This window comes from Hetaerina americana, unplaced genomic scaffold (genome assembly GCF_022747635.1).
Source record: "Hetaerina americana unplaced genomic scaffold, ioHetAmer1.1.p SCAF_6, whole genome shotgun sequence".
Lineage (NCBI taxonomy): Eukaryota > Metazoa > Arthropoda > Insecta > Odonata > Calopterygidae > Hetaerina > Hetaerina americana.
This window is the reverse complement of record NW_027287205.1, coordinates 42,216,330-42,243,370: the sequence shown is the minus strand read 5'-3', so window position 1 is coordinate 42,243,370 and position 27,041 is coordinate 42,216,330. Positions and strand designations below refer to the sequence as shown.

Below are 27,041 nucleotides of genomic sequence, written 5' to 3'. Positions count from 1 at the left end.
GTTTGTCGGAAATCTCTAGGTTAAGTTAACGCTCACATTTGCTAACAGTTGGATTGGACGAGAAAATAAAGCTGGGCATTAAGACTTATAGAAAAGTTCAGGATAACTGAGTTATCTCGTGGCACTGAATGAATTATTTTGGTACATTCTTCAAATGTATCTGCATAATACCCCACAAGTCGCCGCATGGGCTTGTGGCGGGGCGTAAAATAGAATTTACCCGCATGCAAAACAAGAAATTCATGTCAATTCAAACCCACAGATGCGTATATGTACGTATACGTGTATTCATGCAAAAACCATTTTAATTTACACACAGGTAAATACATATACTAGCAACTAACATACACATGCATATGAACCTACAATTATACCTTATGTCTACGAAGCGTTTAATTGTGTTCTCGCGTATGGTTATAATGTCTTTACTTTTTCTAATAAAGACTTTGATTTCTTATTATTATGATTCCTGATTTTCCGGGGAAAGAACTAATATTTGTATCTAACTGTACTGGAGTCTATTTCACTTGTCTCATATTTGTGGTCTAACGTACCTCAATGGTGTGGGGACATAATTATTCCTGTTTTGTAATTGTTAAACCCGTTTGCTCTGAACCTTTCTGAAAGTCTCAGACTCGATTGTACTCTTCACTTCTCAAGTGGCTCCCAGCCGAATTCTTCTAAAAGGCCTGTCACCCTAGTCTTCTTATCGTAAATTTTTTTGATTAAAATCAGGCGGATTTTCTCTGAATGTTATCTAATTCTTTGATCAACACAACTCCCAATGATCCCAAATACTCGGGGAGTATTCCAAATGTCGCTTACTAGAGTTAAATAAAGACTTTCTTAAAATTTCTCGTTACATTTCCCTGCTACCCTTTTAATGAATCCGAGTTTCTTCAAAGCGTATCCACGTATTGACCTGATATGTGCTCCCCACGAAAGGCATGATGTTTTAACTGCCCACAAATATTTAACTTGATCTGCCGCAGTTAACACTGACCCCTCTGTTTCATATTTTGCGTGCTGCTAATCACTTCCTTTGCTCCAAAATTTCAAAACTGCGCATGCCATTATGTTATACGTACTAATCCCCATTCCTGGCACCAATCCGACATTGTCTCCCAAGTCCCTAGTAGCTCGCAATCGAATGGGCTCCTTATTTCCCTGTATACCACCCCGTCGTCTGCAAATAATCTGAGATTACTTCTAACATATATACATATTATAGCAAATATAATTTTTATATTGGTATATTAGAACATCGGAATAAAATAATAGAAATAGACATCACCATGGATAGATTCAAGTTCTCGTTCTTACCTTGCACAATCAAAACAAATTCATAATTAAGTGGCAATATAATATGAACACTAAAATTTAAATTTAATGATTTTGTCAAAGAACAATCATTACACGACGTATAGGCCTTTTGTATAATATCTCTTATACTATATTGAAATGCATGTACCAACTTTTTACCAATTTCTTCATCAATGGCTGGCGCAGTTTCCATCCACCAAAGCACGCTACATTTAAATTAATCTAGCAGTTATATGATGATGTAACCCCTTGTGTAATATTCATTTATGAAGAATTCTTCTACTTGATATTTTTCCACGATAAATTAATCTCGCCCAGAGAAGGAGAAATTTCGTCCAAATACCACGTGAGGCATTTAATATATTCGTGGTATGTATGGTGTGCGGAAGAAATTGACAAACCACATTGTTATCTATGGTGATGGACGTTATGTAAACGACCAAATTGGGCATGAGTGATAAAGATAGCTGCGCGAAAGCTGATTGGGTCACCCCAAACTTATGCTTTGGTTGGGCAGATGCATTGAAGAGATAATGCTCAGCCCTGAAATCCTCTCCGTCGACCATTGGCCGCGTTTTCTGTCCTTTGTCTGGGATTAGCCCCTCTCTTCGCCAGTTCGCTAGGAATGTTTGATTAGGGAGGAGGATATTCCGGTCGGGTGTGTTGGATGGAATGAAGAGATAACTCGAGAGCAGCGTGGTTTGGTTTTAATTGGAGCCATGTGGAGCTGACAATATCCCCACTGACGGGGGAGCTACTACGGTTTGGGTGACAAATTTCAGAGGATTAATTGGAAAGCATGGGCTACTAACTTTCAAAAGAAATGAAAGCTGATATTCAATCAATTGTACGAATTACTCTAAAAAAACGAAAATGTAGGACTTACCACTGGTGGTGTTTGAATAAAAGTATCTTGAATCAAAAAGTGAAATATGGCATGAAATGGCAGTTGCCTATGAAATAAATACATACGCCGCTAAAGTCACCGCTGGGGTGTGTGGCAGAAGGTGAATGCACACCGGGCTACATTTGACACAAAATGCTTCTCTTCCCTAGCGCGGTGGGGCCATGTTATTCTGATTACTCATTATAAATTTTTTAAGACGATGATGACATTTTTAATGATATTTATTCTACGCTTAATCTCTATAATTTTATTTACTTTGGCTCTTTTACCGTTGTACTGAGGGGCTAAGAATACATTTTCAACATCATCTCAAATCAAGAGGCATCCAGTTTATGCCCGAGATTTAATCCGTCATTTAACCTTTGCGTAAGTACATAATCGAGTCCGCACTTTCTATTTCGATATTCTTGATGTTCGGGAGGTAATTCCTCTTATTCCAAAAAATCATCAATACGTACTCTTTTAGGTTTAATGCTAATTGCCAAATATCGCTTCAAATTTGTATGGAATTTAGATCATCTGATAAATCTACTTTTTTATCAGGAATACGAATAACTCTGGAAACCCCTGCATTAGCGACAAATGAGCCTACAGAAATTATGTCAGTTTTCACTTTTTCATAAATAAATGGGGACAATTTTAGAGGTTAAGTGATTGCACGAGGAGAGGAATGAATAGTGAAGAGATTCATGCGATTCATTTCGTCAAAAGAAAGATGGGGACCCGAGACCGGGAAGAAAATATACAGTGAAGGATATAAAGTTATGGGAACGTTCTTTGAGAAGAAGCGGATGCTTTGTGGAAATTATGGGAGTTTTTGGGTAAATAACAACTTTCTGTTTGTTCTCTCTAATAGCTATTTAGTCTGTTTGAATGAACGCAAATTTTATTCCTTTTGGCCTGACGGACCTGTGGTATGACAATGTATTTCGAAATTTTTATATTGATTTTTGAGGAAGGAAATGCGATATTTTGCTTGAATAATTCAAAGCTTTTATGCTTCCTTTGCCTTGGCAGCAACTAAAACAGCGATTTTATATTCATGACAATTCAGGTCAGGAAACGGAGAAGAAGAATCCCAAAACTCTCTTTGTTTATACTGAGAGCCTGTTAAAGATTGTATCCGCTGTGTGCTGGCGGAGCACAAAGAGTGAAAATATACTCTTTTCTCCTCCGTGGGAATATGCCATGGGGTTGTACATATTCTCACTAATCTTTTAGCAACCTCAATCCTTGATGTCAGAAATAAATCTCTTAACAACAATAAAACCAACTTTTGATGCTCCATTTTTAAATTTTATCGTCGGTGAGGTATCAGCAAGGTTATACAAATAGTCGACAAGAATTACCAATTTAGTGCCACAAAATGAAGGAATTTGCCTGAGGACCGTATGTGAAGACGCCAAGTCCGTCTAAGCTTATCGCTTGGCTTCTGCTGGAGCGCTGTGTTGCCTTAGCTGTGATTCATGCCGTGGGTTGTCTCCAGTTCACACATAGCGTCAAACCTTTCAATAGGCAAAGTCCTCCCTCTCTCCAGCGTCACACTCCCTGATTCTTTCCCGCGGCGGCGACTTTAGCTATCGTACCATAGCTTTGGAATGTCTTTTTGGAACTATTTTAGTTTCGTGGGTGCTCGCCTCGATAAAGTGAACCTGGAGTCATTTGTTTCTCGCGTATCTTAATTTTTTATTTAACTATTATCAATAACCCATCCAAAACGGGATTAGTGTAACCAGTATCGACTGAGATGATTAGATCCTTTTAAACTAACCACAATCATAGTTTTTATGCCAGTTTTTAGTATCATCATCCTGGCGTGCTACCGTTAAAAGACATAAATCGAAATCAGATTATGCATATTTCCCATGAATAGTAAGTCATTTCTCTGAGGAAGTGAAGCGAAACGATGGCGAATGGGACTATCTGAGCCACTTTCTTCTGCTCAGTACATTTTCATGATATAATACGGCAAAACATTTGCCTCAATTTTTCTTACATGTACTGGCGGAAAAACTATGAAGTTATACTTACCATTTCCTGGAAATTAGAAAGTTAAAAAAATTATGGAATCGTAGTTTTCCAATAATGAGTTATAACCAGTGATGAGTTTTTGGAAAATTCGGCATTCGTTATAATTAAATACTATATAAATAGAAGCCCAAATTAGCGAAGGGGTACGGCAAGTAAACTACCGCCAGCACTAATCAACGTACACATTAATGCATGGAAGATTCAGCAAAAGAAGCAGATGAATAAGGTATTAAAGGAGTTACGGTGCCTGGAGAATAAATTAACATGCTCCATTTCCCAAATGACATTCAGTTGTAACATCGAAGCGAGAAGTCCAAAAAGCATCTTTAAAGGCTATGGATCAAGTGATTCAAAAATAAAGTATGATAGGCAGAAAAATAAAATTCTAGTGGGTCCGTAGAGGGCAAAAATGCGATGTTTCTCTACAAGGAGAGGAATTAGAGAAAGTGAAATCTTTCACCTACTTGGGGAGTAACATAACATGGGATGAGAGACGTAGGTGGATATTCAAGAGAAAAATCGATCAAGATAAGTAGACGTCCAAGAGTAAGAGGAAACTAATATGCGCAAAGAAGATAGATGTAAACAAGGAAGCAATAGGTTAAAAAGTTCGCGTGGAACTTGGCACTCTATGGATCAGAGATGAATGGATGCTTTGGAACAGGGTGCTGTAGGCGAGTGCTCAAGATTAAATGCCTGATGAAGTGAGGAACGAGAAAGTATATAGAAAAGCCGAAAGAAACAATATGGAGCACTCTACGGAAAGAAGAATCAGTTGGATTGGGTGCACCTTGAGGCAATAAGGGATTGTTATGAATCTAATACAAGGAAAAATTGAAGATAAGATCCGAAATGGATGATAGAAGGCAAGTAAAGAGGGATGTAAGACGTGAAAATTATCAGGGATTAGGGAATTAACATTAGATGGGGTAGTATGGAGGGCTGCATTGAATCATTTTTTTAGATTGTGGAACTACTGATGCTGGTGATAAATAAACTACTAGTAGGGGAGAAATGACAATTTCGTAAATATAAAAAATGAGGGCAATAAAATGTCATCATAGTCCCATGAGCTACAATATACAATTAAGTCATAGTATCTGCAATTACACCTAACTGATTTAGTAATCATTACAATGCAGGGTACAAATGAAGCACTTGGTACTCAACTGTTATTTACTCTTTTGAAAATTCGTTAAATTAAAATGCTATTCGCTTTTAATGCTTCTACTTTCTATGTGCCATTTAACATGTCTCCCGTTAAATGTCAGTTCAGAGATAAAATTTATCCACTGCGTGTCCCCGAGTGCCATTTACGGTCCGGATTCAATGACTTGCCAAGACGGATCGAACCTAGCGGGTCGTAGTTTGGGCATATATCTTTTAGACTCTATGGGTCTATAGGTTTCGTTTAATCGATACCTATTGCCGCGAAAAAAAAATCGGTTGAAATGTCGTCCTTACGATAGTAAACAAGTACCGTAAGGAAGAGAAGTTTTCTGAAGTTTTAATGCAAGGAGGACTAAACGGGATTTCGGTATTGGTTACTTTGAAAGGAGGAAGAGGTTGAGGAAAGGCCGAGGTGAGGACTGATGCTAGAGGTTGTCGTAAGTAAAGATAGGAAAAGGGCTGCGTCGAAACGAAAGAGTGATAGTTTCGAAAGGCAAGGAAATGAAGGACTCAACTTCAAACATTTCGTAAACATTCCATTTTATTTCTTCCGGAATGCCCTCCGTGCATCTGCCGTAACTCCTTTTCCGTGCCTTCACTGACCTTTCGTTTTCTGATATTCTATCCGAAGGAATGAGCTAAACGCGTAGCGATGCTTCTTGAATATCAACATTTTTAGTACTTTTACTTATGATTGTAAATGCGAGCACTTCAGGTAAAGTTCCACCCCACCCACACTATAAAATCCATTTCATCTCCCACTGATTTTTAATATAAAATCGAGAAAAATCGATGGAGGTAATCGAATGGATTTATAACAGAATGCTCTCTCCCAAGAAGTAACCCAGGTTAAGTTTAAGTCACATTAGTCACATTTCCCAGCATAGAAATTTGGATAATAATTTTACCTTTCATTCTAATAGAATAAGATACATTTGGGAGCATAGTATTTCAATGTCTACGATATTCTAAAGCCATCAATTCTCATGAAAGAATAAGACAAATTATCATATAAGGACGTTGTAACTAATCCAAAATTCACAGGCATTTACTTGTATAACTTTTATTTGAATCATTTTGGGCTACGAAACTTTTATGGAATTTCGGCTACACTATGAAAAACATACATTTATCAGAATTTTCAGAAAATATTTTCCAGTTATAAAAAGTCAGTTTTGGGATATAATTGTTTATAGGAGTTTCTATATGACCAATTCATAATAAGTTTACGTTCTGTTCAATATCGCACTTCCATGAACCTCATCGCTTCCTGCAGGCTTCCCCATCTCAGGAGATCTTCGTTCTACATTACCCCTTCTCCACGACCCTCTTCACCCAACTCACCGTCTGCCTCCCCATCTCTCTTCCTAGCCCATCTCTCCCTTTTAATCTCCCATTGGGGTCTTCCCGGAGTAAACATCCCTGAGGGAAACAGACGTTCTGTTCAATGTCAGATTTTTTCGTCCGCCATCGAAACCGTTACGCCCCTCTTCCTCGCTTCGTGTTTCTCTTTCTCTCCGACTCTTTCATCTTTCTCTCTCTCTTGGAAAGAGAAGGGCACCGTGCTGCCTCTGAGGGTTGGTTTTATATCCAAACTTGGATAAAGGTGGATCTAGAGATTTTTATTTCTAAAAGACGAAAAAATATGACGGAGAAATATGTTAAAGCGCTCCGGATGCGTTATTTATCACAATTATTTTTAGAAATGAATCTGGAGATGTGGAAAAAAGGAATTCAGTATGATTGATTTTTTTCTATTCAATCCACATATTTTACTATTGTGTATGCCTTACGCGTTGTCATTTATTTAGTTTTGCGACTCAAACGGATATACAGGCCTGTATGCCATTTTGAAGCGACGAATTGAGTGATCGCTTCCTTCCCTTTCAATCAATCTGACGATCGTGTCGATGGATCAGCGTATTTGTGTTCAGAGGTAAAGACCATTTGTTTACTGAAAAGCAATACTTTTACTGTTATCTAATGCGTTCAATTCATGTAGAATATTTGCAGTAACGTGAACTATGTAATATTTTGCCTACGAGAGGCACCGTTTTTATGCATATTTTCAAATATGAGGTTCCATGATAATGCCTCTGTTACATCTATCCTCAGGCTTCCTCGTAGAAAAATCGCTTGCTCAACTAAGTTGATGCTCGCCGATGATTTTTTGCGCAATTCCCTTCATCAATTTTGTTTCATTTAGTCATTGGCTTTGTTGCGCTATAGCTGATGAAATAAAAAGAAGCAATCATTTCGAAACTCAACAGTTCTGACGAATGTAGGAAAAATTATAACTTCTTTCAAGGAAAAATCATAGCTTCATCTCAAGACTAACTATACTGTTAAGGTGAAGCGAATGCATACATTTATTTTTGGTATTTCAGCATATCAGTTTTTAGATTTAATACATTCTTGTGATTTTTTCATAATACACTCAATGATAAATCCCAATTCTGAGTGTTGAGTGAATCCAAATAGATGGAAGTTATTATTTCAATTTACCCTATCCAATGATTAGTAATCTTCTAAACCGAAGATTATTTTTGCCCGTAGTTCGTTTTTGCCGCGAAAGTTCGTGTATGCCGAAAGTTTTTCTGAAAGTTATTATCAACTTGCTTCATATATATTTTTTACATAAGTAGTTGATTCTTCACACAAATTTTCCAGAAAAACAAACGAAGCAAACCGTTATTACGTGCTTTACTATATATTTGTTTTTAGAGTGGATACAGGAAATATACGGAGGAAAATAAGCTGAACAAAGAAAGAGGAAGTTAGCTGAAGAAAACATATTTTTTTAAATTTAAAACAGGCTAATATATATTTAGAATATTTGGAAACAAAGCCTCATTAAAAAGTTCATAACGATGTAAATGTACCACTGCATTAAAGTACAACAATGTCTTCAATCTTTGCAAGAAAGTTGCCATAGGCATAATGTACGAGGGTCATCCGGAAAGTAGTACCCGTTAGTGAAATAAAGACACAAAAGTAAATATTAACAAACATAAAAAATTTTATTTGAAAGAGGATACTTTAAACTACTTCTCAACATAATCTCCAAGCAAATTAAGGCATTTGTCATAACGTGTGACAAGTTTCTGTATTCCTGCTGCATAGTCCTTCGCCGCCAGCTCATTGAGATACGCGAGGGACCCATCTTGCACAAATTTTTGCATAATGCAGATGGTGTTTAACAATTTCATGAACAATTGTTCGAGAAACATTGGGAAAATGCTCACAGATGTCATCAATTGTGACGCGCCGATCGTTCCTCACGAATTCGTCAACTGAGCTCACCAGTTGGTCTGTAATGACAGACGGTCTCCCCGAACGCTCATCGTCGTGTGTGTTCCCCCTCCCCATGTTGAAGTTGCGACACCACCGCCGAACAGACGACTCGTCCATTACATTGTCTCCATACACCTCCTTTAATTGGCGATGAATATCACATGGGCGAACGTTTCTTGCATTGAGGAATTTAATCACTGCCCTCACTTCACAACTGGCGGCGTTCTCAATTTTTTTAAACATTGTAAACAATCACAGAAACAACACAGGCAATGCTAGCGTCACGCAACTTGGCTCAGAGAAGGCAGACAAGCCACTGAAGCTATCTGACCTCGTCCAGCGGCTACTCGCGTCGTCAGCACTTCATGCGGCACGAACGGGTACTACTTTCCGGATGACCCTCGTATATTGGCACATTCATGATGAAATATACGCAAAGGCTATTAATAGGGTTTCCCTGTCTTCAGGTATCGTACCGGCCATGCCTTAGTGAAGTACCAATAATTCTCTTCAGAGGAAACTTCCTACGAAAATATCTTCTGTAGAAATCGTGCATATCAATTTTAGAGAGCTATTATCTGGGGTAATAAAATAATATTGCAAACTGATCTACTACAAACACTTATGAGATCCACCGATGTTTTTACATTATTCCTTGCTCGGAATGAGAAATAAGTTTATTTCATCCTTGTGAAATTTTACTTTAAGTTACTCAAAGTCCATTTTTGAGTAACGTGGTTTATATTTCATCATAAAATGTAATGTGAATTTGATAATATTTACAAGTATGGTGGTTGTATGGATTAATATTCTTTCAAATATGTTAACCAAAAAACAAATTTAAAATTAAAAAGCGTCGTTTGCTTGCAGTGCCCACGCCTTATGTTTGAGGCAAATACATTCGGAGTACTCGATATCCCGTCAAAGGTCAGAATGTCAGATTATGAGGTTGTTGTGGAAAAAATTGCTACCGATTAATGATTGAATCTTTTTTCTGATATGTATGTGGGAATAGAGAATAAATTGTGAAATAATATTTTCCCTCCGGCACTATGCCGTACTATTATTTCATGAGATTATTTAGCATTTGTTATAAAACCTGGTCCGTGATTCCTGATAGAAATGTCAAAATGTGTTAATAAGATTACTCAAACCTCTAAAAGAATGACATTTCCATTTTGATATGATTTACATTTCGCTGGTAATAAATTGAGAATTTTCGTAAGTTGGCTAGATGACGTCGAAACCAAAGTAGTCAACCGGAAGATTGAATTTTTAGAGATGATGATGCAGTTGACCTCGCTTTAAGTCCTTTAAGAGTCAACTAATGAACTAATATTGCACATAGGATGCCAATAGCTTTCCTTATCACCCACAATTTTACACTAAGTTCTGGGAACCATAAATACTCACTGTTTGCGTTTGGATCACATTTTCCAAAAGAATCTACCGGAATATCAATTTTCAGCCCAACCGCCAGTTGCCGAACACTGGTATATCGGTATATCACACTGAAATATCTCTAGTCGCGGTATAAATGGTGATCGTTAACGTTTTTCTTGTAAATGAAAGATTTCACTGGTTTTCTCCACAACAGGCTAATTTAGAAGTTTGAATACAATTTGTATTATAGTTGCTATTTGCATATTGCATTTGTTGACTGAATCCGTAGACAAAGTGTTAAACGTGGAAGAATGCATATTTCTCACGATAAAATTGTCGGAAATTCCACTAAGATTTATCCTGTCCTACGAGATATTCTTCCTGTAATCCTTAAAGCCGTTCAGCTTGCGAGAATAGCAGCTCTCCCTGTGACGATATCACAGGGCCCCAGAAATGTTACCCCTTGCCTATGTACACCTAAGCTGTATATGCAAATTGTTGCCTTTCCAACCCTTCGTTTCTGAACTTACTCCGTCAACTTCATCCTCGTGTGCTCACGAATTCCAACGCTGCTCGGGCTTTTATCGTGTATTCCCGGGGAATGATAAGTTCTTCGGGATATACGCGGGAGAGATGGAGGTAGACCGAATTAAAAGAAATTCCGAGATATGGGACGGAAATTAATCCCGACCGGCTTGCCTCCCGGATACGATCGTGCGTGGGATCAATCCCGCCTTGATTGCTTACGCGATTTCCTCCCTCAGATTCCATTATTATCATTTCGGCTCAGTGGTATGAGACTCTTTGACAAGGGCGTATGAGAATTCCATATCTACTTTAAACGAAGTTATGTGGAGCACCTTGTTCTTTGGAGTAGTGTTTAGTACTGGTAATAGATACATAGATGGCATAGGCCATTTCCAAATTCTTCCTTTTTTTAATAAACTCGTGACTAATTCAGGAAAAATTCAGAAAAGCTTATAATCAAAAAGAAGATTTATTTTGCATATCTCTTGAAGAAGCGTGGGCAGTTTCGAAAAGTGTGGCAAAAGGGATTGAATTTGATGAAAAATAATGCCCAAACAACGATTTTATGGTAGTTATTCCATATAGAAATTGGATAAATTTATACGAACCCTAGGAAGCTCTTAACTGAGAAAATTCAGGAATAACATGCTATATCTAAAACACCAATCCTGCAGTATATGTAATAGTCGTGAGAGTATAGAAATAAATAAGTTAATGAAAAGCGATTTGCGTTAGGGTAACTAAACAGCCATTTTGCGTACAAATGGTTGAATACGTTTGTGGCGGGAATTTTAATTCAGCTAAATGGTTGTACGTTTGGCCTTATTTTTGTGCGTGCACTTTATGCATGACTCACAAAACGGGTTATTACTTGTAGAATACTAGCATAAAACGCGCCCAACGCATTTGGTGTTACTCGCTTTGTGGGCTTATATTCAACTTGTACATTGAAAAATAAAGTTTTCTTTCGTCTATTTTCCATAAAAAAAGCATTCAGTACTCTGATTGAAACATAAAATTTGTTAATAAATTAGAGCAACAGCATGTGAAGGCCATTGAATGGTTTTTTAACGAGTACATTCTACTCCCTCCCACCATTAATCGAGCAGCTAACCTTTGTTGCAGTAAATATTTTTGCACCAATGTACACAAATGAAACCGGAAAAGTAGATGCAGAATATTTTTATTGGCGATGGAATGCTGTGGATTGTTATAGAGGGGAAGATGAGTGGAGAGGAAGGTACGCTAACAACGTAGGGGTAGGAATAGGATAGGCACGTTGGACGGAATTAAGGGAGATAGAAAATATTTTAATTTTAAGAACAGTTTAATGAAATGTGGGATGTCAGGCTGGGTCTTTTTGGATAAACCTGCCATAATCAGTTAATGTCCATCCAATACCTACCTGAAACGGTGGACTACTAATAATATAAACGCCGGGTGCAAATTGCGTGTGTGTGTTACAAATGACCTGATATTCATTTCGTATTGTATGCCTTAGTTTACAAAAATGGTATTATTTAATTTAAAATTGAACCGTAAAAAAGACATTTAGAAATAAAACTAAAAAAATAAATCAAAAGTTTGCTCTATAGGACTTGTAAGGAGTTCTTTCTTATTTATCTATTAATTTGTGTAACAAAATAGATGTAGTCTTTAGAAAAGGTATCTAAACTTAAGTTCTTTCAATGTCGTGCAGTGTACGATATCATGTACATCAGCGGCAGTATTTTTCGTTAGATGTTGAGGAAGTTGTAGATAAGAAAGCCCGACTTTTTTCAAAATGCAGAATACATTAGTTAAAAATGGCGCTCCGCCTAATTCGAGGCAAACATTTTTTCATAAATTTGTTGATTTACAATGGAGTGACCCATCAACTTAAGGTGAAATTAAATAATTATCCTTTAAATTTCCTGATATTTCCATTATAGACTATAATTGAAATATCGAAAGTGACGCATCGCATCACCTGGAAAGTAAATCGCATCACCTGGAAATGAAAACATTAGCATATCTAATATACGTGCCTTAAATAATGTGCCTAATATACCTAATCTTGTATGAACTCCAAGTTGAAGAATGTAAGATGATATAAAATACCAGAGTATTTGTATTTTTTTCGATGAATAATGTTAGTGTCATTGAAAAATAACAGAAAAAATCGCTTGTTGCAGGGGCTTGAAATTCGGGTGCTTTAGGATTCTCCGTTAGGATATATTCGAAAATTTATCTTTCCTTGCTGAATTCTAAATGTTAAAGAATACTTTAATTCCGGGGATACCGCTTGGCGGTATTTCAAAAAACGGCATTTTGTGCATTTTTTCGTCGGTTTCCGTGGGTAAAGAGCGATTAATTAAAAATCTCTCTCCGCGCTCACGTCCGCATTACGCTTAGGGTGGTTTTCAGGATTTGAGATTGGTGACGAGAGGGTTTGTTACAGAGGACGCGAGTATGGGGCAAAGCCATAGTAGTTGCCATTCAACTATAGTGAATGGAAATTGAAGTTCTGGCGAGTGAGAGGTAGAAACGAATACGCAGGTGATATGGTCGGCTGTACGAATGCTCCAGCGGCAGGGAGAACGGAATGATTAAAAGCTTCCCTCGTGTCGCAGTGGCGGGCATTCATTATTTTTAATATCCGGCTTTCCATTTCAAAACCGCCGGATATTTCTCTCTTTCAGGAGATAGCATAAAGTGTAGCTCAAGGAGGAATATATACCAGTTCCGCTATCAGGAAGAGTTGAATAGTCCGCCGGTCATCCTTAAAAATGCCAAATAATATTTTTCCCTCTTATCGCATCGTGTAGTAGCTAAAAGTCCTTCCACTCTCGTGATTCACTCCATACTTTGAACAGGGCTTAGTTTGTCAGAATAATATCGTTAAAATAATTTTGACAGAAACGAATTTAAAATAACATATTTTCATCAGTATTGATTCTCATAAAAATATCATGCTGATACTCTAAACCCATCATATATTAAGCAATAAGTTCTATTTTCATTCTGCAATAAACAAGAAGAGAAATTCCGTGTAGCCACGAGTAATAATGTAACTTATGAAATCCTAAAGGGCTATTCTATTGAAATTATTCCTCCTATTGATATTATTGCTACATCATAGTCCTTATGTCTTACCTCTTGGAGAATTGTTAAATGTGGATGGCAGCCTTTATAATTCGTACTATTGATCTCTAGTTCTGGAATTAATAATATATTAAAAATTACAGTGAATTTTCTTTTGTATTCCTTTTAGTAATAATTGGGCCAATTTTTTGTCATGTTTACTCTTGCGTGTTTAGGGTATCATAGCGATGATTCTGAAAAAAAAGATGGCGGAAGTAGAGTAAAGCTTAGGTGAAAATATGCTTTTGAATATAGTGGCTATGAATCGGAGGCAGGAGCCTTTGAAAAAGCAGATGAAAGAAGACTATGAGTTATCAAAGTCTGGTTCTGGAATCGGATGCTTAAGACGGACGGTATTGAAAAGAGGAAGTACGCATGAGAGTAGAGGGGGATTATGCCATTAAGGCTGGAAAAAAGAAAAGATGAAAAAGATGGATTGGAAATAATATGGGGCACAACAGGTGTACGATAAAGAGCAGAAGGATGATTCCACTATGAAAATATGAAATACGAGCGAAATCAAAAGTAAATTAAGAAAAAAGGTCGATGAAGGTTAAGGAGAAAATTTAAATTGACTATACGTAATAGTGAGGGTTTCAGTCAATTGTAATAAACACTTTCAGGCTTCTCTGCGTGGAATTGTTTGATGTCCATTTTAAAAGATTTTGTAATTTTCCACAGACTATCCTGTATCTTCTGTATGTTTGTTCTGAAGGTCTGTGGAAAATTGCAAACTATTAAATATGGTCTCAATCAATCTTCGTATTGCTGTTCTTCTGAAAAAAATGGCATTGACACGATATGTGTGTATGTATGTATGTATGTATATATATATATATATATATATATATATATATATATAATGTTATACATGTATACATATACTCACGGATGTAAATAATAAGTAAGAGTAGCATAGCGGAAGATGCAGTGAGAGGACATGGAAAGTTTTCAAATGAAGGGTGAAATTGTCGCGCTATATTGTGTATTTTAGATTTATAACAAGTTTTTGAAAATGAACAAATTGTGTCAGGGAGACACAACGATGGATGTTCCTCGAAAGACTAGTGAAAGTAAGCCTGCCAGATTTAAACGTTTAGAAAGGAAAAGGATCCCCTTGTTTACTTGTGACAGCAATAGAATTAGGAAAATATGGATGTCATTCCGGTATAATGGACACCAGAACTGACAGAATTAAATATTCTGCTGTTCCCTCACAAAATTAATGATCAAGCTGAAATCGATGTTAGCAAGTTTATAAACTATGCTCGAAAAAGTTATTGGTAGCATGTTATTTCCATTATGAATGCACCCTTTTTAACCTTTATGAATCAATATAGGATGTTGTCTTAATATTTTCTGCCATATGCCCCCGTTACGTCTCGATGGTTATAACATTTATGTTGTTGTTGGTAAGCTTACGTTTTAGTTTTTTGGAGGCAGACTAACCGGATAATAGAATTACCAACCCGTTCCAAATTCAATTGATTTCACTATCATAAATCTACCTATCTCTCTTCCACAAATATGCTATCACTTGGCCATGTTCATCCAGTCGTAACTGTCGCAGTTCAATTTAGGGAGGATTTCGAGTTTACGAATACCTTCCGTGGACCACCAGATGGCGGATTTGTTTTTATAGAGTGGAAAGTTAGTGGGGACATTTATGATAACGAATAAACATCAAGTCTTACACACCAAGCAATGAGTGAAATTGCAAATACACTGCCATTGGAACGTCTACTTGAAGGCTGTCTTCAATTATCTTGTTTATCATGTAGATAGAATGAAACATCCAAAGATATTGTAAACATTACACCTTCCATGATTCATCTCATTATCATGCTGTTCTGAGTACTCCAAAGCTGGGAACGCATTGTTGACATCGGTGAATCTACTTTGGAACAACAGATTTACCTTAGGAGGCAAACTGTAGCGTTGGGAGTGGATGAAGATAATTGTCCAACGGGGTTTATTAATTCTGTTTTTTCGTGTACTCTTCGAAGAGTGCCTTCCATTACTCTTGCCTTTTCTTTTGTTTGATATACCCGTATGCGTAGATTTGGGTATTTTGGTAGAATTATGATGAGGGTTTGGAGAAGGATTTTGAAAATGAAATGGACAGAACTTAGAGCAAAGATGAAGTTCTGGGTATGTTACGGAAGATGAACAGCTTTCGGAAAAAATCTCAGCAGGCAGGACAAATGGATGCTAGGAATACTGAGATGATGATGGGAAAGTGAGGTAGAAGGGGGGAAATATAACTGTTTTGAATGGAGTTAAGACAAGTAGGAAGGGCTAAAAAACGAGTAATTGCAGTATGTAAGATTAGGTATGATAATGTTCGGTGTCGTGTTAGTATTGTACTCGAAAAAGCAGCAATTTGTAGTGCCAAAGTCGATTTAATGCTTTATTAATTTAGTAAAGCACTAGCAATCACTGTCTGACAATTTGTAATAACATAAAGCAGTAATTATACTCAACATTATTATACATTATGGCTCAATATTATTTTTTGATGTATTTATAAAAAATACAGTCAAGGCAATGTTTATAGAGATTATGTGACTACTTCTATTGGATTCTTTTGTAATACTGTTTTAATAATTGATGGAGATTTCGGCTACATCAGTTTTGGTTTCTTTGTGGTAAAAAATCGATGCTAGGTTATTACGGCCGCCCTGCTCTGAAACAAAACTACAGGGTTCGTCCGGAAAATAAGTGTACTGAGCTCAGGAAAAAAATGTATTACACTTTTACATATCTTAAGCTAATATTCCTCAAAATAGGACCATTGTGAGTCGATACACTTGTTCCAGCGGCGTTCCCATTCCTGGAACGCTCCCGCGAAGGCATCATCGGGAACCTCTCGAAGACACGTCGTCACGGCCTCTTTGACGGCGTCCAAAGTCCCGTATCGCGTTCCTTTCAAACTCCTCTTTATCTTCGGGAACAGAACAGTCCTCTAAAAAATGTGGATCATTTTTGCAGTGATCCGCAAGTTGTGTCGCGATTTCCAAACGAATGAGTCTCTGATCATCACTGAGCACTTTCGGCACCAACTTTGCACAAGTTGCACTTTTTCGCATCTGTGATTGCTCCCTAATAATCTCGTGCACTATTGTTTTTGGCACATTACACTGCTATCATCCGAACACTAAGACGACGATCAGAGTTCAGTACATCGCGAACTTTTCGCACATTTTCGTCGGTGAGTGTCGTTGATGGGCGTCCAGGCCGTGGTTCGTCGTCGACCTCTTCTCTGCCCTCCACGAACATCTTGTGCCACCGAAAGATCATGTTTCTGGACATGGCTGACTCCCCGTAAGCCTGGTTAATCATACCGACAGTTTTGGTAGACGATTTCCCAAGCTTTACCGCAAATTTGATGGAATAACGCTGCTTCGGCATCGCGTTCCGTGACGTGGGTCGAGCGTGGAGGTTCGCGTTAACAGAGCTCCTCACTACACCACAGCTCAGAGCCGACTGCCTTTTTCAGCGTCGCTTGCCAACATACCCCCCTCCAATCGCAGCCCGTCAGAGCGGTGCTGGGCGCGCCTGGAGCGGCGGGAAAAAATCAGTACACTTTAAAAAAATTTTCAACCATTTTGTAATAATCTTTAGGAGCAATCACGGGGCTGGAAACTATTTTCATCTATAAATACGAATGGCACAAAAAAAAGCATGGATATCCACTGTACTTTACTGAGAGGGCAAAAATGACGGGTAATTGTTATAATATTTACTAGAAAGGAAGCTTGCAGCATCCTCATATTTACCATCACAGATTCACGATATTTTTGAAAATGAGTATAAAATGCTCTCCTACTTTTGATATCAGGGATGGTTGAGGCCGAAATTCGTGGAAATCCATTTGTAAAACACGAAGGAATAATGAAAGACTTTTCATTTCCTGTGGAACGCAGTCTTTGATTCTTTCTCAGTGTTTTACTTTCCTACAGGTAAAATTTAATGGCGTGAATTGGATTGATTGATGAAGGAAATGTGAGATATTAACAGTTGTAAGATTAGGCCAAATATAGTGATTATTTTTATGGTACCATCTACAAAGCATTTTTCGGGAACTACAGGGCGCGTTCCTAAAGTAACACAAGTAAATTTTCTTCGCCGCTCCTATTGGTAGGAGTGAGATAAAACTACGTGAGATAGTTGAAAGGGGCGCTAAGCTTTACCGCAAAATTGGTCTCAGTTCTCTCCAAACTGTAAAAGCGGTAGTACGTCAGTTATTGTAAACCTCTGTTCGCCGACCGTGTCGCGCAAAATATGGAATCGACGATCGAGCAACGTTATGCGATTACTAAGTTTTGTACTTAACTCCAAAAATCTCTTGAGGAGACCAAAGAAATGGTTCGTGAGGCTTACGGGGATTCTGCACTGTCCTACTCACAAGTTTTAAGGTGTTAAAGGGCCTTAAAGGAAGGCGGGAAGATGTTCACGACGAACAACGCTCTCGGCAGCCGTCAACCAGCAAGAACGACAACGATGTGGCTCATTTTCGATTATTGTCGGCCTCTGACCATCGATTGGGTATCCAAATGGTTGCCAATGAACTAACCTTGTCGACTACTGTTGTGTCTCACATTGTAACTGAAGATTTAGTGATGAGGGAAGTGTGCGCCAAGCTCGTGCCCGAGGTGTTGTCAGACGACCAAAAGACCGACCAAGCGCAAATTTCAAGTGAAATTTTGTAACGTATTGAAAATGAACCTGATTATTTGGACAATGTCATCACTTGTGTTGAAACCTGAGATTTAAATACGACCCAGAAACAAAACGCCAAAGCTCTGAGTGGCACACTGAACAGTCCCCCAAGCCCAAAAAGGTAAGAATGAGCAAATTTAAAGTGAAAACAATGCTCATTGTCTTATTCGATAGTGAAGGAGTGGTCCATAAGGAGTTTGTTCCTCAAGGATAGGCAGTTAACGCTGCCTACGACGCGGATGCGCTGGAAAGACTGAAAACAGTCATCGCGTCTTGCCACCGACAACGCGTCTTGCTGCGGCGCGCACGAGTCCGCGAGTTCCTAGATAAATACGAGGTTACAACGCTACCCCACCCCTCCTATAGTCCTGACGTCGCACCAGTAGACTTCTTCTGGTTCCCTCGGATTAGACAGTCCGGAAAGGAACCCGTTTTTCGTCCATAGAAGAGATTCAATCAGCCGTGACGAAGACCTTGCGAGAGGTCCCCGAAGACGCCTTCCAGGGTGCGTACCGGTCATGGGAGAGTCGCTGGAAAAAATGTGTAGAGGCCCAAGGACGGTACTTTGAAGGATTTTAAGTGTTTGTGCAAATATGCTCCATAAGTTACGTCTAAAAAATAATTACATTAATTTCAGAACGCACCCTGTAGGATATCGAACCTGAAAATAGCACCAATTATATATTTTTAAAATTACATCGCTGCGAGGAGAGTTATAAAGAGAGATATCGTGTTGGTACATACGTGCACGATGGATGAAAAGGAATATTAGCAAATCATGAAAACAATTATGGACTGAACAAAATGTTGAATTATCGCCTTTCTTCGGAAATTTCGTGTACTTTGGGCCTTAAATTAGGTTTTTAAATTGGATAACTAAATTCAGAGTTGAATTCCGAGTATCAAGTGAAAGGAAATGGATATACCCCAATTTAACTTAAAGTTTAATGTACTTTGAATGTAATGAGTAATAGAAAATTCTTCTGTGAGTAGTTTCTTCTTTCCTGAATGGAGTATTTGTTGAATTCTCAAGCCGTGGCTTATGCCGAAGAGAACACTAAAAATTGACCCGAGATAAATTTTTTTCATCCACGTTTCGGAAAAATATTGCTAGAATATTGTAGAAATTCTTATTTAAATTAAAAAAAGCAAGACGCAGCATCTGTTCAAGACAAAATTAGATAAACATATACAGCACTGAATATTCATTTCATTATTTCAATATTTAATTTCATTATTTGCTAAACCTTAAGACTATCATGAGGGACCTTTCAGAATAGTTTAGTATATTTCTAATTTATAAATTACGACTAATTCGCTCCATCATAATATAAAACAAAATGCAGCTTACCTTAGCGATACTTTTGATTAGCGAGGAATCTTGTGCAACCAAATAGCCTGCAAAAGAAACAGATGTTCAGGGTATTTAGTCGTTAGGAATTTAAAAAAATTAAATAATCACAATATGTTGAAGCTAAATATAATATGTGTTATTATTTCAAATGACATTGCATTGGAAAATAGCGGAATAGAAAATATTTAAATATTCGGTTTTAGAGAGTTTTATTCTGATGAGCTAATACAATTCCTATGATTCGAATGCATAACTATATATTTTCTTGGCCATTTTAAAACTCTTGAATCTAAGTAATGCTTTTAAAACATTAATAAATTTAGGTCTTAATAATAAATACTATTAATTGTAGATCCTTTCTCAATAATATTTTTAACTATAAAATGAGTTTGACTATTTTCTACATTAATCGACTAATATTGATGAGTAATATTTTTATTAACCTGTATCGGAAACTTGTCACGAAGAAAATGGCAAGTAAAAATAGCTGTGAAATGGATGTTTGTTTTATTCATATGTCAATGTATTTAACTATATATGGCTAGAATGAAGATTTTTACAGCTTGAATAACTGACACTATACTTAGATGAAATCATGGTGAAAAATAAAATATGTATTTTTTCATAGTGACCCACCGAGCTAGGATTATCCAATGTCTAATTTCATTGTTAGGCCATGTGCGGTAAGGTCTTCTTCTCCATTTTCCGACCGGTTACATGGCCCAGATTCATCCCTAAATTTGTTCCTAGCAGGTCTTGATGAGGTGAGCAGGTGGAAGAGGGCGGGTGGCGTATCAGCAACATGTACGCTACTTAAAATATTACGTATATGTAACATGATACGCTATCCTTCCTCACCGCCGTGGGATAGGTGAGAATAAAAACCAATGGTGTCAGTCAGCTTTCGGAGTCACGTTCCTTCCTCTGCATCTGATTGGGCTATGACTTGCCGATACCAGAGGCTAAGCGTGCTCAGCGACTAGCCTTTAAAACTTCTATGCTATATTAAACTTAATATACTTTTGGTTTTTCCTGTAAAAATGAGGGAATTGTGTTGACGGAATCATTTTTTCAAGTTACCGTAAACAACGATAGCCTTCATTCGTGAATCCAGAGGGATTTCTTATGCAAACATTTTTCTGATGATATCAAATTTCCAAGTTACTAACTAGAAACATGTAACATAAACAGTTTGTCTCCGACTTTGAGTTTCAAGGTTTGGCAGTACTGAGTAAGCTTAATTCTGTAGGTTATTTCATCAAGCTTTGTGAATAAAAGTGTAAAGAGCACATTTATGTATCACTGTATTGGTCGGTAATAGTACTTTATAAAGAACTTGCATTTTATTTATTTAGTTAAAATGAATAAATACGCAAAAATAAATAGATACACTTATGAATATAAAGACAAAGTAATATTTATAAAGAACTCGCTATGAAGTAGCGAGGAAGCGTCTTGTAGTTATGATCATGGTGTTTGAGAAGACTGGACGTTCACATAGTGTAGTGTTTTGAGATTAAGACATGACATGGGACGCAAAAAGTGGTCAGAAATTGATGAGGACAAACAAAAACATGATCTGGTTTGTGCAAGAAGAAGATTTTGAGAGAAATTCGTTGAAAGCAGAAATAATGGTTCGAGGAGATTTTGGCGAGTAATGGGATGTACAGTGTTGTGATGGAGGAGAAATATGTGGTAAACAGGAATGGGATAATTATATGCATTCCAGAAGGCAAGAAATGGGTTTGTATATGGTGAGCCGAGAAAGGAAATATACTAAGAAAAAGGTTAATTATTATACGGATATGTTTTTAGAGTTCATGACTATATGTATCAATGAGGTAATGACCAACACATACCTATGATATTTCGAATTAGTATTATTAATAGAAAGACAAATGCGTAATTTACGGACCATTCATCCGTAATTTATTATCATCTTACTGTAATAACCTCTTTATGCTAATAAATTTTATATTAACCTCTCGACCAAAGGATTTGAAGGGAAAATTGCGGTCTAATTTGAAAATTTCTGATTTGGATCCCTTTTCGGCCACGGATAAATTAGTCTTGTAAATGTCGGTCAGGACGCACATCTAAAAATGTTCTCAGCCTCCTCAGATACTTAAACTCTTAAAGAGATAAACCGGTACCATTTGATAAAGAAACTACACTTAGGGTACCCACGAATGAAGATCTCTCAGTAGGAACTTAAGTACTTTTTGGGGAGGAGGGAAAGATTTGACCATGGATAGTCTCTTTACTCTCTTTACTCCTTTCTATTCTTCTTCTACACGCGATACACGCCTCCTTTATTATCCTCTTCCCTGTCTCTCTCCGGAGCTCCTAACCCCTTTTGAATTACGAAGCCTGGGCGGCAGTTTGCAATATCCCCCCGATACTACCTTTATTGAGTTTTCTTTATAAAGCAATTACATATGGCGTTTTAGACGGTTGTCGGCGCGTGGGAAACATATCAACAGGATGAAAAGGACGACGAGAAAGGTCTTTCGGGGGTGGGTTGGATATGGAAAGAGTGGGTATGGATGGACTCGCAGAGGGGGACGGAGGATTTCGACGGAAGGCGTGTAGGAGGAAGGAGGGATGATGTGAGCTGAGATGAGGTTTGGCGCATGAGCGGGATCCAGAGGGGTTGAGAGAGTGGCATATAAGGTTTTTGATGGGGTTATATGAAGGGGGTGTGTGGAAAGGAGTAGAGTGAGAGAGAGAAAGGGGAGGCGACCGGTTGGGGGAGTTAGGGTTCGTGGGGAAATAGGGACGGGTTGAAAAGTTGGGTTGAGTGACTAGGCGAGGAAGGACGAGGTAGATGGAGTCGGGATAAAGGCGGTGTGAGAGTTGGGTTGTGGAGAGGGGTCTCTGAAGGAAGATGGATGCGAGTTGAATGACAAGGAGTGCACGGACTAAGTGAGCCGAGGGTGGTGTAGTAGAGAAGTAGAGAGAGTGGGTGGGGGAATGGGGTAATCGTGGTGCCTTGTTACCATTTCTAATATCCTATCATGACAGGAGTTTCTCTCGTTACCTTCCTGCGTTCCAACTAGCAAAGCTCTACCGGAGTAACCCGAAGGGTTTACGACCTAGCAGTTGAAAACATCCATTGATTACAAGTAATCCAAAAAATCAACGAAAGAAAATGGCGTGTGTCATATACTTTTACTTTGCACCTTTAATCATGAGAAATTTGAAAGTTATACAATAATAGCGATGATTTTATTCCATCCCAAAAGATGTGAAATAAGATGAGCTTATTGGAAGTTCGCCACGGTTAAGGATTGAAGAAATAACGGAGTATTTAGGTCGATGCTTATGTCTACCCTGAAATCAGTACTGAATTGAAGTTACTTAAAATAATATCGTTGAAAAGGAGGAATGGTAGTCGATAAATAATTGAATTCGATTTTCAGTTCAGGAAAGGGAATCACGGTATTTATTTGCTATGCATACATGAATGCATGCATCTTTGAATAGAGTTACCAATCACAGATAAGCAGGAGTTTTTCAGGAGACGAACAAATCTGGCGCTGGAATCTAAATTATTTTTCAACGATTTAAGTGTGGTGATCTGTCAGTAAAAATATGCTCTAGGACAAAGAAGAGACACGAAGGTTGATATATCTCACACTTCACAATTGAAGGACATTCGCATATACATTACTATTGCCAATGTATGCCAATAAATATGGCATGACGACTACTAAATATTTAGTGGGATGGGGCGTAAAATCTAGCAAAGGCAAAAACAGAATACATAAGGATGTGCAAAAATCGAAAATTGTAAGGGGAGCTGGATCTCTTTTATAGCTTTCTTTCGAGTCTTAGCAACAAGATCGTATCCGATATTGAACATGCTAATTTTAGCACTGATATCAGCAACTGAATTAAGAGGCGATTTAAACAATCATTGATGCCAAAGAATGTTAGTGTACATTAGTTTTACTGATTCACACGAATGTAATGTCCTCTTATTAGACACAATGCAAACGAGTTTTTCTCGAGAAACTCTGATCTGTTTGCATATTAATCGATTCAGTTGTTCACTCACAATTCATTCCCATCAATATTTTGCCTTACTTGCATTTCCATTGGAGAAGGGTTGCCAACGTAGGCGAGTAATTAACATGGTCCTGTGATAGGATCAACACTAGGAGATAATTTACTTCGAGCGTTTCCATTACTGTAATTCCGTGGGAACTACCTTACCATGGATTAACTGTTAACAATGGGTACAAGGCGTAACCGAAATTGGAGCCAGAAGGCTGGAAGATTAAAAGACCTGTTCACCGTATAATTGTTAGCTATACTTATATATGTCTTATATTTATTACAGTTAAATACACCTGTATCTCTATAGATATCAGAGTATATCTCTCGGAGTCGGTGAAATATGACAAGAGATTATTCAGATGACTATTAACCAATTCCCAAATAATTGAGTCGATTTTATCTTAATTTAACGTGGTTGCGCAATGAGAATAATGTTCATTTTTGGACTTATCATTTGATTTCATGTTAAAAATGTTTGTAATGCTAATTATTATTATTAAGTAATCAACCGGTTAAGGCAGGTAGTGGAAGGACACAACTGCCAAATGAATATCTCCTGACAAAACAAGATACAGCATCCTAGTTTACTACTAGTCCCTCTTCATCTCTGTGTATTTCCTCCCTCCTTTCATCACGTCCAACAACCCTATCCTAGTCCTACCTTATCCACGTTTGCCTAACATTTCCCCTCTATTACATTCTTCAACATCCTACTGCCGATCAATACGCCCTTCTTCCATTTTTTCTGCCTCATTAGGATTTCTCCCAGGTATTCGCACACCATACCCAGTACTTCCTCGTTTGTTTTCCTTTCGGTCCATTTCACCATCTCCATCGTTCTCCACACTCACATTTCAAAAGCCTCCAATCTACGTCTATCCTCCTGCATCTGTGACCACGTTACCACGCCGAACATAACTAAGCCCCATATCAAAGTTCTCCCGAGTCTTTTCTTAACATCCTTTCTCAACGTCCCTGTCATCAACTCCAGCCTCCTTTTGAAAGCCTCTTTGCCTAGCGCAATACTCCTCCTTACATGCCTACGGCATTGGCTATGTTGGTCCAAAACACTACCAAGATACGTAAATTGTTCTACCTGCTATATTTTTTGCCCTCCTATTTTGATGTTTAGCTTAGCCTTTTTCTTTGTGTAAAATCGCATAACCTCTTTTTTATTAATATTGATTATCATCCCATACCTGTCGCACTGAATATCCAATTTACTCAGCAATGCTTGCAACTATTTGGGTGACTGACAAAATAGAACTTGGTCGTCAACAAACCTAACTGATTTTACGAATTCCCTCCACATGTACGTTGAACAGCACTGGTGATAATGGACAACCCTGTCTTACACCTCTTCCTAACGCTACCTTTCCGGACCCTCCTTCCCCCACTCGCACCTGAGCAGTCTGAGACATGTACAGGTTGTGGATCAGCCTCCTGCTTCTCCGAACTATCCCTTTTTTCTGCAATATACTCCTTAGTTTTTCCCAAATCACGCTATCAAACGCCTTTCTATATCTGCGAAACAGGCAAATACGTCCTCATTGCATGCTCTGCACTGCATGTATGCGTAAATATATATTTTGAGTTTGACATAATTTATTATTCTCATTACTGGCGGCTTAAACGCGGTACCGATCACCCGAAAATTTGCAATGCAAATTGGTTTCATTTCCCGCCGTGTGTTTGTGTGAGCCATGTATCCTCAAGAGATGTTGTAATCGCTAAATGGATGCTTCCATTGCAACTACGCAAGCGCGAGCTCCCATTATTCCGTAACTTATATTTATGAGGGACTTGGGTACCTACATGCTCATTTGTGGGTATACCTGACATAAAAAATAAAAAAAGGGATTGCATGCTACATTAATAAAAACTGTGCCAGTTAAAAAAATATTTAACTGGTCTTTTTAAATTCCCATTTGAATTTTTAAAATTTGTTATTGGTAAATGAGAGAGAAATAGTAGTAGTATTTATTCAACATTTGACAAAATTTGCATGGGTTTTGTTATAATGAAATCAAAATAAAAAAGAAGAAAAATATAAACATGGCAAACGAAATTACATGAATTTTCTGACAAAAATGTACACGTTTTCGGCGTAACTTTATGGAACTTGCTACCATTCATTTAGAATATAATTCCTTCTTCCAAAAAAATATTATGGAAATATAGAAAGCATGAAGTTTTATTGAAAATGAGTGGTGGAAATAATTAAATATTTACCGAAGAATGCGGATTTTTGTATGTATTGACCTTTAACGTATTAAAGAAATGCGCTCTTCAGAAAATTATTTAGTACACTTAATGCAGTGAAATGTTTATGAGATTAGGCGTCATTTATTAATAAATATAGATGCTCATATTTATCATGGTTAGTAACTTTTATGTGCGAATTTTGGCGTAGGGCTTTCATTTCTTCAAGCCTTCCAAAGTGATTCCTCTTTAAAGAATTTATAACATATAAAGTATTATACAGCCGAAGTAACCTATTTATGATTAAAAGGAAATTAATTTAATTATTTGCCCTAATTAATTGAATGTATGTTTGCCGCAAATATCTAATCCATAAAGTATATAAATGCTTGGCATTGGTAATGTGTAATTACGAGTAGTCGGGGAAGCGTTTAAGTTTCAGCGAAAAGCTTTTTCAATTTGAAGCCCAAGTTGTCATCGCAATTGCCATTGAAAACAATGACAACTTTGTGAATCCACGTGTATTGACCGGCAGTGGGATGTTGAAGACTGTGATAGAGGAGAGAATGTTGGGCAAAGGAGGAAAGGGAAGGAACAGGATAGGGATGCTGGACGGGATGAAGGGAGGAAGAAGGTACTCAGAGATGAAGAGAGATCTGATTTAGAGTAGGAGACTGGATTTTGTGTTTTGTTAGAAGTCCCAAAATGTTTTTTTGTTAGCTGTGTCCATCCAAAATCCTACCTTAACCGGTAGAGTACCTAATAATAATAATAATAATAGTTTCATGTTCATTCCAAGTTATCTACATGTGTGAAATAGGTTTCAGTCTTTACCAGACCACTAGTTTTTTCTGTGTAAGTCAAGAACTTCCTCTTACTATCCCTTTAATGTTGTCCTATTTCATATTACCATTCTTCACTTCTATTTTCACTATAATGTCA

At 37.6% G+C, this 27,041-nt stretch overlaps 1 long non-coding RNA gene across 1 annotated transcript in view; it reads right to left on the bottom strand.

Moving 5' to 3' along the window:
• LOC139695061 (uncharacterized) overlaps positions 1–27,041 on the bottom strand; it is a 624,365-nt gene that overhangs the window by 101,817 nt on the left and 495,507 nt on the right. Inside the window, exon 6 of the long non-coding RNA XR_011702263.1 lies at positions 19,833–19,879. This is a non-coding gene — a long non-coding RNA (uncharacterized lncRNA). The remainder of the gene's footprint in view (positions 1–19,832; positions 19,880–27,041) is intronic.